This window comes from Heterocephalus glaber, unplaced genomic scaffold, assembly GCF_053883595.1.
Source record: "Heterocephalus glaber isolate CG9 unplaced genomic scaffold, H.glaber_assembly_v1.0 deba00000896, whole genome shotgun sequence".
NCBI lineage: Eukaryota > Metazoa > Chordata > Mammalia > Rodentia > Bathyergidae > Heterocephalus > Heterocephalus glaber.
In genome coordinates this window covers 2,562,143-2,572,684 of record NW_028258170.1, presented here as the reverse complement: position 1 = coordinate 2,572,684, position 10,542 = coordinate 2,562,143, and the positions used below count along the sequence as shown (strand labels likewise).

The 10,542-nt window shown below is 34.8% G+C and overlaps 2 pseudogenes; both read left to right on the top strand.

Annotated features, from left to right (window-relative positions):
* Nucleotides 1–1,707: 1,707 nt before the first annotated feature.
* Nucleotides 1,708–2,487, top strand: LOC147828879 (olfactory receptor 8K3-like; annotated as a pseudogene).
* Nucleotides 2,488–8,621: 6,134 nt separating this feature from the next.
* On the top strand, nucleotides 8,622–9,581 carry LOC101717986 (olfactory receptor 8K3-like; annotated as a pseudogene).
* The last annotated feature ends 961 nt before the right edge of the window (nucleotides 9,582–10,542 follow it).

The window sequence follows — 10,542 nt, the reverse complement described above, 5'->3', positions numbered from 1 at the left end:
CTACAATTTGCACTACAAAGTATATTTTTTACTCTTTTAGTTTTTAAAACATTAGAACAATGTTTTACAAAAGTACTAAAAGTACTAATTGTCTTACCTTGAGATACTACGTGCTTCTTTTCAATCTGTACTTGCACTATATCATATTTCAATATAGTTCATGTAATTCAGAGAAGTATCTCAGATCGCATCAGGAATCCATGTAATTCTCAGCATTATTGTTTTTTTATTTTGTCTCTAGGTACTTTGTAACATAGTAAAAGCTTTACACAATATGAGACATTAAATGTATTATAAATATACGAAAATTATTTCTTCTACATATGCTACCCTTTTATCCCAAGGGACACTTTAATTTTCATTATATAAACCAATTCTAATAACTTTCCTATTGATGTTCTAAGATTTGGTTATGTAGCGTGTATCTGATTGGTTACATACAAGTAAGTTTCAGTTATTATTAAAATAAACCCAGGTGATATTCATATGTAAGTATATGAATAGAAAGTTAACTTATGTCTATATATTTTAAAATAGTTTTGAAAGACAGAAAAGTAGCACACTGCAATTTTATCTGCTGTTTTGAAATTTATCATTAGAATGTCATTTTGCTTATTCCTTTAGTTTTATTAGTGCATGCTTGCAGTACATAATTTTCTGTTCCTTGTGTAGAATTGGTGCTTCTACATAGCACATTTTAATTCCTTTTCTCATCCACTTTCCTTCCCTTTCCTCCCTACTCCATATATCTCTCGGTCCCCTTCCCATAGAGAAGGATCTATCTTCATACTATGTCCCTTATTTTTGGTCTTTACCTATAAGTTGAATTTCTCATGTATGAGAAATCATATGATACTTAAGCTTATGTATATGCTATATTTATATTTCATTTCACATTACGGTCTCAAGTTGCATCCCTTTTCCGAAGGAAGACTAAAGTTTACCTTTCACTACAGTAGGGTAGTATTATATGAAATACCACATTTTCTTTATCTATTTTATAGTCAAACACATAGGCTGCTTCCAGGATTTAGCTTTTATGAATTCCCCTGTTGTAAACATGGTTGTGCATGATTACAGTGATATGATGTCTTTAACTCTTTCAAGAAGATAACTTGAAGGAGAAAAGCTAGGTCAAAAGGAATTTCTAGTTTTAGCTTTTTGATGAATCACCATACAATATCTTATTTTATAATTAGGCTGAATGTCACTTTATAAAATGTACCTGTTCAATGTCATTAGGTGATTATTATAACAAATGACAATTATGAAATTTAAAGAGCAATAGAATCCTTATTCTGTTATTGAATTTTTTTGTTTTTAGCTATCTGTATTTATATATAGGTATCTCTATACATATTATCATGTATCTGTATGTCACTCTATCTACCTATTATATTACTCAATTTTAGAAAGAAGTTGTTGATGCTCAAAAATGATTATAATTTCAAGGTTAATGGTTTAGCTATTCTCTTCCCAATAGATGCCAGTAGCAGTTCACTTCTCAAGACAACTGAATTACCTCTGGATGTAAATAATGTTTTCTCTAATGGAAGGGAGAGTTGTTTTTAAATGTTGTAAATTGGAAAATTGGATAGATGATATTTGCCCTGCCTCCACAGAATGAATCTGTCCAGCTGATGAGAAGGGCACAAAATTGTTTAATGCTGATGTCTCTACCTAGAACAGGTCTTCTGATCGCCCTGCATGGAGGGACCCAACCTCACAGCGGTGACCAAGTTCATCCTGCTTGGGCATCACAGATTGCCTGGAGCTACAGGCTCCACTCTTCCTCCTGTTCTTCATCATCTACCTGACTTCACTGCTGGGAAACTTGGGCATGATCATTCTCATCCAGGTGGATCCCAGGCTGCAAACTCGCATGTACTTTTTCCTCAGACAACTAGCTCTCACTGATCTTGGCTATTCCACAGCTGTGGAACCCAAAATGCTGGCTAATTTTGTTGTGGATCAAAATTCCATCTCATATAATTGTTGTGCCACACAGCTGGATTTCATTCTTTTGTTTGTTGCTTGTGAGCATTTTGTTTTGTGTGCCATGTCCTATGACCTCTATGTGGCCATCTATAACCCTCTCCTCTACACTGTGGTCATGTCGCGAAGGATGTGTTGGGAACTAGTGGTGATTCCCTATCTCTACTGCACATTTGTATCTCTTTTGATCACTACAAAGATTTTCACTTTGTTCTTCTGTGGATACAATGTCATCAGTCATTTCTACTGTGATAGTCTTCCCTTGTTGTTTTCAGTTTGCTCAGACACACATGAAGTTGAAGTGATGTTATCTTAGGAGCTTTTAACTTGATTTCCTCTCTCATGGCGGCCCTCGTGTCCTATCGGCTCATCTTTATAGCCATTCTCAGGGTGAACTCTGCAGAGAGCAGGCACAAGGCCTTCTCCACCTGTGCATCCCACCTGACCATGGTCACCGTCACTTTAGAGTCCTTCTTTTTCTTCTTTTTTTAAAAATTATTTAGCATAGGCTTGTGATTCGCAGTTTTTAGCAGTTGTATTCCCCCTGGGGTTGAGACATATAAACATCAAATCTGATCATGCTCATTCCCCTTCTCCGCCCCAACATCCCTTCTCCCCATTTCACCAGATTCCATTTACAGAGTCTCCATCCATTTCTTAACACAAGTCTTCCATTTTGCTCTCTAAGTTATTTGTGTTTTGGTTCTCCCACTGTAGGGAAACCATGTGATGTACAATTGTTGGCAACTGACTTGTCCTACTTAGCATTATGGTTTCAGGACTGGCCCTTCCCTACCAGTGATTCAGATGTATCCTTCTTTAAGGCCAAGGAATGCTCTACAGTGTGTGTACACCATATTTTTTTTGTATTAAATTCTTTTATTGGTACATAGTAGGTATACAACACAATTACATTTCTCATTGGGAATTGTACCTTTATATAATGCATCTTGGTTCTTATTTTTTCCCCATTCCTAGCCCTCCCTTCACACCCTCCACCCTTCCCTATTTACAAAGGCTTTATTTCCATTTTTTCAATTTCTCATCATTTTCTCCTTTCCCTTCTTTCCTTTCCCCTGTCCCTCCCACTACCCCTACCCCATTGGACCTTTTCTTCCTATTTTACATTATTGATTATTCATTCTAATTATTGGTACATTTTAGGTATACAATATAATGACATTCATCATTGGAAGTTTGCACCTTTACATAGTCTCTCTTGGTTCTTTTCACCCTTGCCCAGCCCCCCCTTCAACCCCTCCAGTCCTCCCTCTTTACAAAGATTTTGTTCCTATTCTTCCACATTTTCTTTATACATTCATGACTTGGGCACAGAGTCCGCTCTCATGATTTTTCTCTTGTCAATTTGTGCTGCTATGAATGTGAGCATGATGTGTTTCTGCAATATGATGACTTTTAATCAGTAAAACCCTTGAAGACACAGCATAGGAAAAACTTCTGGAGCAGAACCCCGATTGCACAACGTTGCTCTTTTACCGAATTAGTCTCCTCATGTTCACATACAAGCTGAGAGGTCCAATTAACTGAGCAGCTTCGAACTTTGTCTCCTTCTGTGCATACATGTTTAAAGCACATACACCAAGGAAAACGTTTCTTTGAGCTCTGCCACAGTAATTTCCAGAATTTTGTTTGGTTCAGTTTTCCTAACTGGTTTGCTTTGGGTTTCTTACTGCATATTTTCCAATGTATTCCTGTACTTCCTTATCTCTCTAAATCAGAGAAAAATGCTTTTTTAAAACTCACCATCTATATTTTCTTATTCTTGCATGAGATGTCTATGGTGAAGCATTTTTGTTGTTTCCCTGTCTTGTGGCTGACTTCCCTCATACTTGGTACAAATAATGCTATATTATTTTCATTAAGGTCCATTCTTGGAATGAAGCAAACAGATAATTCCATAGTTCTAACTATGCTATATTTCTATTTAGAGTGTAATACACTAAGTTCTGATCTACATACATGTTGTGACGTGGATATATGCATCGATAACACACTCTAAATTCTTCTGTTTGTTCATTATTTTTATTGTTTTACAGCACTGGGATTATATTTGTATCATATAGAGACCGATATGGTTTCTTAGCACAACATCTTGTAATAGAATTCTTTGTAGTTAACAAATGTGAATAAAAGTAATTCACTGACATAATAATATAAAGTGTATGTTGCCATGTATGAAAATATACATTACTGAAGTTTCTAATGAATGGATTTTCATAATGATAAAATTCTATAATGGTTAACATATATATATATATGAAAATATTTTAATTTCCTATACAATGAATATATAGCTGGGAAAAAATGAAGTATTGATGGCTAGATTGCAAAAATATTTAAATTATTATATCTTTAATTTACATTATATCTTCCCTAGTTAAATTCATATGTTATTTATAACATAAATTTTACAGTAGAGAAAGACAGAAGTTTCTAATCTTCACAAAAATGCACTAAATGATATAACCCAATTTTCCACATTTGTAGAATTGGTGTAACTTTTAATAATCTCAGAAAAGATAAATCAAAAATGGAAGAAATACTTTGATGTGTAACATTAGATAAATTATTTCATTTATTTTCGAAGCTAGCTTGCATTTTATTTTTAAGATTTATAAGTAAGTTTATTATTTAAAATATATTTCTATACAATATAAATTTGAGAAAGCAGAAATTAGAATCCAATGAAATTATTGATAATATGTGTCATAGAATTTAATATTTCATACAAGTATAATTCAAAATACTCAATGTAGTTAATTAGAATTATATACAAATGTAGGGATGCTCAGACTATCTACAAAAATGCAATTTATACTTGAGTTTAGGATCATAAGTAGTGGTGTGTTGTATTTTTCTAATTACAGAGACACTAAGACAAAAATACCACAAAAATTCATACCTGAGAATGAATTCCATTAAAATTTATTTTCACAGTAATTACCACATACCCCAAAATCATGCTCAGGTTGCTTGAACAGTGAATTCTACGAATTGCTTAGATGAAGGACTTACCACCACCTAAAAATTCTTTCAGAAAACTAAAGAAAAGTTATACATTTCAAATTTTGGAGGAATATTATTACTTCAATGTCAAAGGCAGATAAAAGCATCATGAATGTGAAAATTCCTTACAAGATGTTAGTTGATGAATCCAGCAATATGCAGAAACAGTGATATATCATGCTGTTTTAAGCTAGGAAATTTATGCTAATCAACATGTGAAGAAAATAAGAAAAACAACAAGCATCTCATATTTCAATAGGTGTAACATTTTCAGAAGCTTCAATGTACATTCATGACAAAAACTTTGACCAAACACTTATCGAAATGGAAATTCTTAAACTTACTCATGATAGACATTCGCCTTTTATTTCCCTTACTTTTATATTTCTCTTGTCATATTTGAGACTGACTATCCTCCTCAGGAGGTGTCTTTAGTCTTTAATTCCAAGAGGAAAATCTCAGAAAACAGAATTCTGAATAAAATGGGATCATTAAGTTTTAATAGTGCCTCAAAAGTGTACAAGCATAGCATAACTCCCTATCATATATTCCTACAATCACTGGCCAGTGTGGATTCAACTTTAAAAATAAGTATTTAAATTTTTTTTTAAAATAAGCATTTTAAACATCAATGTAAAGCCTGCACAAAATTACACTGTACATAACCAACACATATGTAAGCACATACTTAACCAATGACACCTTCCATATGAATCACAGACTTTAGATACAGTTCCCCTCTGGTGAAGATAATTACTTACTAGGATCAAGACCAAGGTTAAAAGGGTGAGGAGGCAAGGCCTGGTGGTGCTGGCCTGTAATCCCAGGACTCTGGGAAGCTGAGACAGGCAGATTCAAATTCCAGCCTTATTGCAGATAATTTATTTGCTTTGTTGGACCCTATATCAAAATAAAACAAAACTAAATTCCTGGGGATGTTGCTCAGTGTGAAGGTTCTGCAGTGAGTCCCAAGTACTACAAAAAAGAAGAATGTATTGTTTCTCTTGGGTAAAATCTAGATGTCTCTGACTTAAATAAATTAAAGATTGACTAATGTGACTATATATCACTTTTAATGCTCAACAAATTCCAATTTTGTATGCAATGCTTTCATCCATTTCTTCATGAATGGCTATTTAGATTGTTTCAACATATTGGTGATTTTGAATTATGCTTCAATGAGCATGAGAGTATTATTACTTCTCTGAAATGACATCATCAGTACTTAGGGTCAATACCCACAGGTTGCTGCAGTGTAAGATACACACACACACACACACACACACACACACACACATGCAGAAACCCACAGTGGGTTAGAAAAAGTCCCTGATAATTAGCACCAAATCTCCAGGCATCTTATTAGGATGCCAGATACTTTAGGATAATGAAAAAATTGTTTGGCATCTCCTTGGGGAGAGTACAAAAAGTTCAAAAGTGCTTATATTGATCTCAAATCCCTCTGATAAAAGCACACTGGAAAATTGAGAGAGAAATTTTAACACAGGTAAGAGAGACCAATGGTTTCACGTGGTGCCAAAATATTACACTGCCAGTTTCCACAGAAATGGTCACATTTTCCTCTGGCTTTGTCATCTCATATAAATGGCCATTTTTTACTCAATTTCTGAGCCTTCCACTACACCTGAATACCCAAGAAGGAATAGGAACTCTGTTTTATTTCCTTCCTGTAAACTTTTCAATGTTCCACCTAACTTGAGAAGGAAAATACTCATAATAATGTTTGAGACGCACATAGAAGTCTGAATTTCTTAAAAATAATAATATAAAATCATATCTAATGAATGCCAATACTAAGGAGATAAAGCATTAGTAAAAATAAATGATTTTTTAAAAATCAGAACTCATACAACAGAGATTCAGTCTCTCATTCTGATATTCTTTTAATGTTTAATTATTTTTGACTGCAGGCTCTTTTTGTAATTCTCTGAAAAATAATTTGACAGACTGTGTTTATGTAAACAAATATATAAATGTAATTCACAACTGAGGTTTTGATGAGAAAATGGAATTCCTCCTTCACATGGTATTTTGAACAGATTAATTTCAGATTAATTTATGTTCAAGGGTGATGACAGTGTTCATTCTTCAGTGGGGTCTGATTATTCACTTAGAGGAAATGTTTCATCTTTGCTACTTACAGGAAATTGACACTACATGCATTTTAATTTTTAACTTTTCATGATTGCAAATCAAGCTAGAACAAAATAAAATAGATTAAAACAAAATGCTTCCTGCTGGATTTACTAAAGATATTTCTGTAAGATTGTAGCCTGGTACATTGACAAGAGCATCCACAAGGGGCAGAGGAGGATATAGGTTGTTACAATTCTATAAGCAGTGTTTTAATTGAGACATGTGAAAAATGCATGCAATCAATTTACACACAATGTTGAGAATTATATGGTTTTGTTTGTAATTATGTTAGAGAAAGCTGCTACACAGTTTTCACTGAAAGTACATCATTCTATTTCTTTCACTTATCCAGGGGTAATAATGTCTTACTTTAAGAGGCCATCCACCTGCCCCTATGCAATTCTCTTAAATCTTCAATTTGTTAGAGATGTTCAGACATATTTTATTGGTTATATACGTTTGTCTGCATTATGTGCTGTAACATACAGGAAGAAATTCTTGTGAACTTACGGTGCAGAAAGATTTCAACCATCAGGAATGCATGTCTACTGTGTATATTTTTATCTTTATCATATTGTGTATCATAGTAAAAACTTCTAATACTTATTTGAACAATTTTGAACTTTTTAATGTAAAACATAGGCTCTCTTCTTCTGAAATGAATATTGTGCATCTTCATTGCATAACATCAGTTCCAGTGATTTCTCTCATATTTGCTCTGATTTCTCCATGTTCCTGGAGGTGACTGCCTGTAACATACATCTGATCATTTCCCTGCAAGTAAGTATATTCAGACTGTAATGACAATGCCATAAGAAAGAATAATGTTTAAGTAAATGTCTATCATCTTTTGTGTGTGTGTGTGATACTGGGGTTTAAATCCAGAGCCCTTGCACTGAACCCTCTACCCAGCCCTTTCCTTCCTTCCTCCTTCACTCCCTCTTTCTTGCTGTTTTCCTTTCTTTCCTTTCCTGCTTCCTTTCTTCCCTGTCTCCCTCTCCCCTTCCTCCCATGCAATCTTCCTGATTCAACTCACCATGTTGGATTACAGGCTTGCTTCACCACTCCTGGCTCACAGTAATTTTTAAAATGCTTTTAAAGGCCTGAGGATTTAGCTCAGTGGCACCGCACCTGCCTGGCAAGAGCAAGGTCCTGAGTTTGATTCCCAGTATCAAAAATAAAATGAAAATGAACTGAAATAATATACTATTAAAGTAATTATAAACAAATAGGAGATAAGTAATCTAAAACAATTTACTCTTTGTCTAATTTCAGGCTTAGAGTGGGTGTGGGTGGTAGAGATTAAGGCTCACTGGCTTGTGTATAGTCTATTGTCTTATTTATGTTAGCTTTGCATAATGTCTGTTCTCCAGGTTATAATATTGAAATTGTTTTGATTCTTTTTGTGTAACTACTGAGAACAGGTCTTCTGATTGCCCTGGATGGAGGGGCCCAAACTCACAGTGGCGACCGAGTTCATTCTGCTGGACATCACAAGTAGCCCTGAGCTGCAGGCTCCACTGTTCCTCCTGTACCTCGTCGTCTACCTGACCTCACTGCTGGGCAACCTGGGCAAGATCATCCTCACCTAGGTGGACCCAAGGCTGCAAACTCCCATGTACTTTTTCTTCAGACACCTGGCTCTCACTGATCTTGGCTATTCCACAGCTGTGGGACCAAAATGCTGGTAAATTTTGTGGTGGATCAAAATACAATCTCCCATTATTTTTGTGCTGCACAACTGGTTATTTTTGTTGTGTTCATTAGTAGTGAGTTTTTTATTCTGTCTGCCATGTCCTATGACTGCTATGTGGCCATCTGTCACCCTCTGCTCCACACTGCCATCATGGCATCAAGGGTGTGTTGGATACTAGTGGAGATTCTCTATCTCTACTCCACATTTGTATCTCTTCTCATTTCTGTGAAGATTTTCACTTTGGTTTTTTGTGGATACAATGTGATTAATCATTTCTACTGTGATTGTATCCCCTTGATTTCTTTGCTCTGCTCAAATACTCATGAAGTTGAATGTATAATAATGGTATTTGCATCTCTCAATTTGATTTCCTCTCTTCTCATTATCCTTGTGTCCTACCTGCTCATCCTCATAACCATTCTCAGGATGAAGTCTGCAGAGGGCAGGCTCAAGGCCTTCTCCACCTGTGGGTCCCACCTGACTGTGGTCACTTGTATTCTACGGGATGCTGATATTTATGTACATGCAGCCTAAGTCCAGTCACTCCTTTGACCCTGACAAAATGGCTTCTCTATTTTACACCCTGGTCATCCCCATGTTGAATCCTTTGATCTACAGCTTGAGGAACAAAGATGTAAAACACGCTCTTCATAGGACATGGAAAAACATATGCAAATGTTTTTCTTTTAAGGTGAGTACAGTGTAAGTCATGCAATACCATTGCTCTCCATTTATGAGCTCCATTTATCTTCAAAGTTTGGACATTTGAGTACTACTTAAATTTCAAAATGTCATAAATGCATCAGTGAACAAAGCATTTTAAAACTTTTCCTTCCTTGAGATAGAGGAAGTGTAACATTTAAATAATTTTTCTAGTCCTTTACAGTTGTGTGGTCTATCAATAAAGGTGGAATGCTATGTGAGAGTGTAAAAGAGCAATTGGCACAGAAGATGAGAAAAAAGTCTTTTTTGTTCTTTGAGGTACTGGGGATTAATCCTACAGCCTTCACACCAAGCTACATCCCCAACATTTATCTATTCATTTGTTCACTTATTTCTTTTGAGACAGATTCTTCAAAAGTCTTTAATTTGTACAGGTGAAGCTTGAATTTATGATCCTCTTGCCTCAGTCTCTCATAGGGCAAAAAATTTTTCTTTGATAGTCTCATTAATTACAATAAACTTCCTGTATCCATGTGTGATTTTGTGTCTGTGTCTCTCTTTTTGTGTGAGTACAATCTTACTATTTTAGGCTTCATACACTCTTAGGTATTTGTGTTACAATCAGACTTGATTGCATTTTCAAGAGGTTTGTTTTAGAATGATCACAAAGAATACATCATGTGGATGTACTCAAGTGTTCTAAGTAGTTATGCTAATATTATGATCTTAGCGTACATTAGTTTTCTCTTAATGACTTTAGCTTCATATATTAACCTTATAGAGCCTATTCACTCAAGAAAATGTGCTATTCAGCAAGCCATAGATCCAGCACAGGATGCAGTTTTGTGCAATTCAGTGTACACATATATATGTAAGTGAAAGCACAGAATGAATACACATTAAATTATAAATAAAATATTATTTGAAGAATAAAAACCGATGTATATTTTCATCTGGTAATAAAAATTAGTAATGAGTTTAGGCAGTAGATATCTAATTCATTT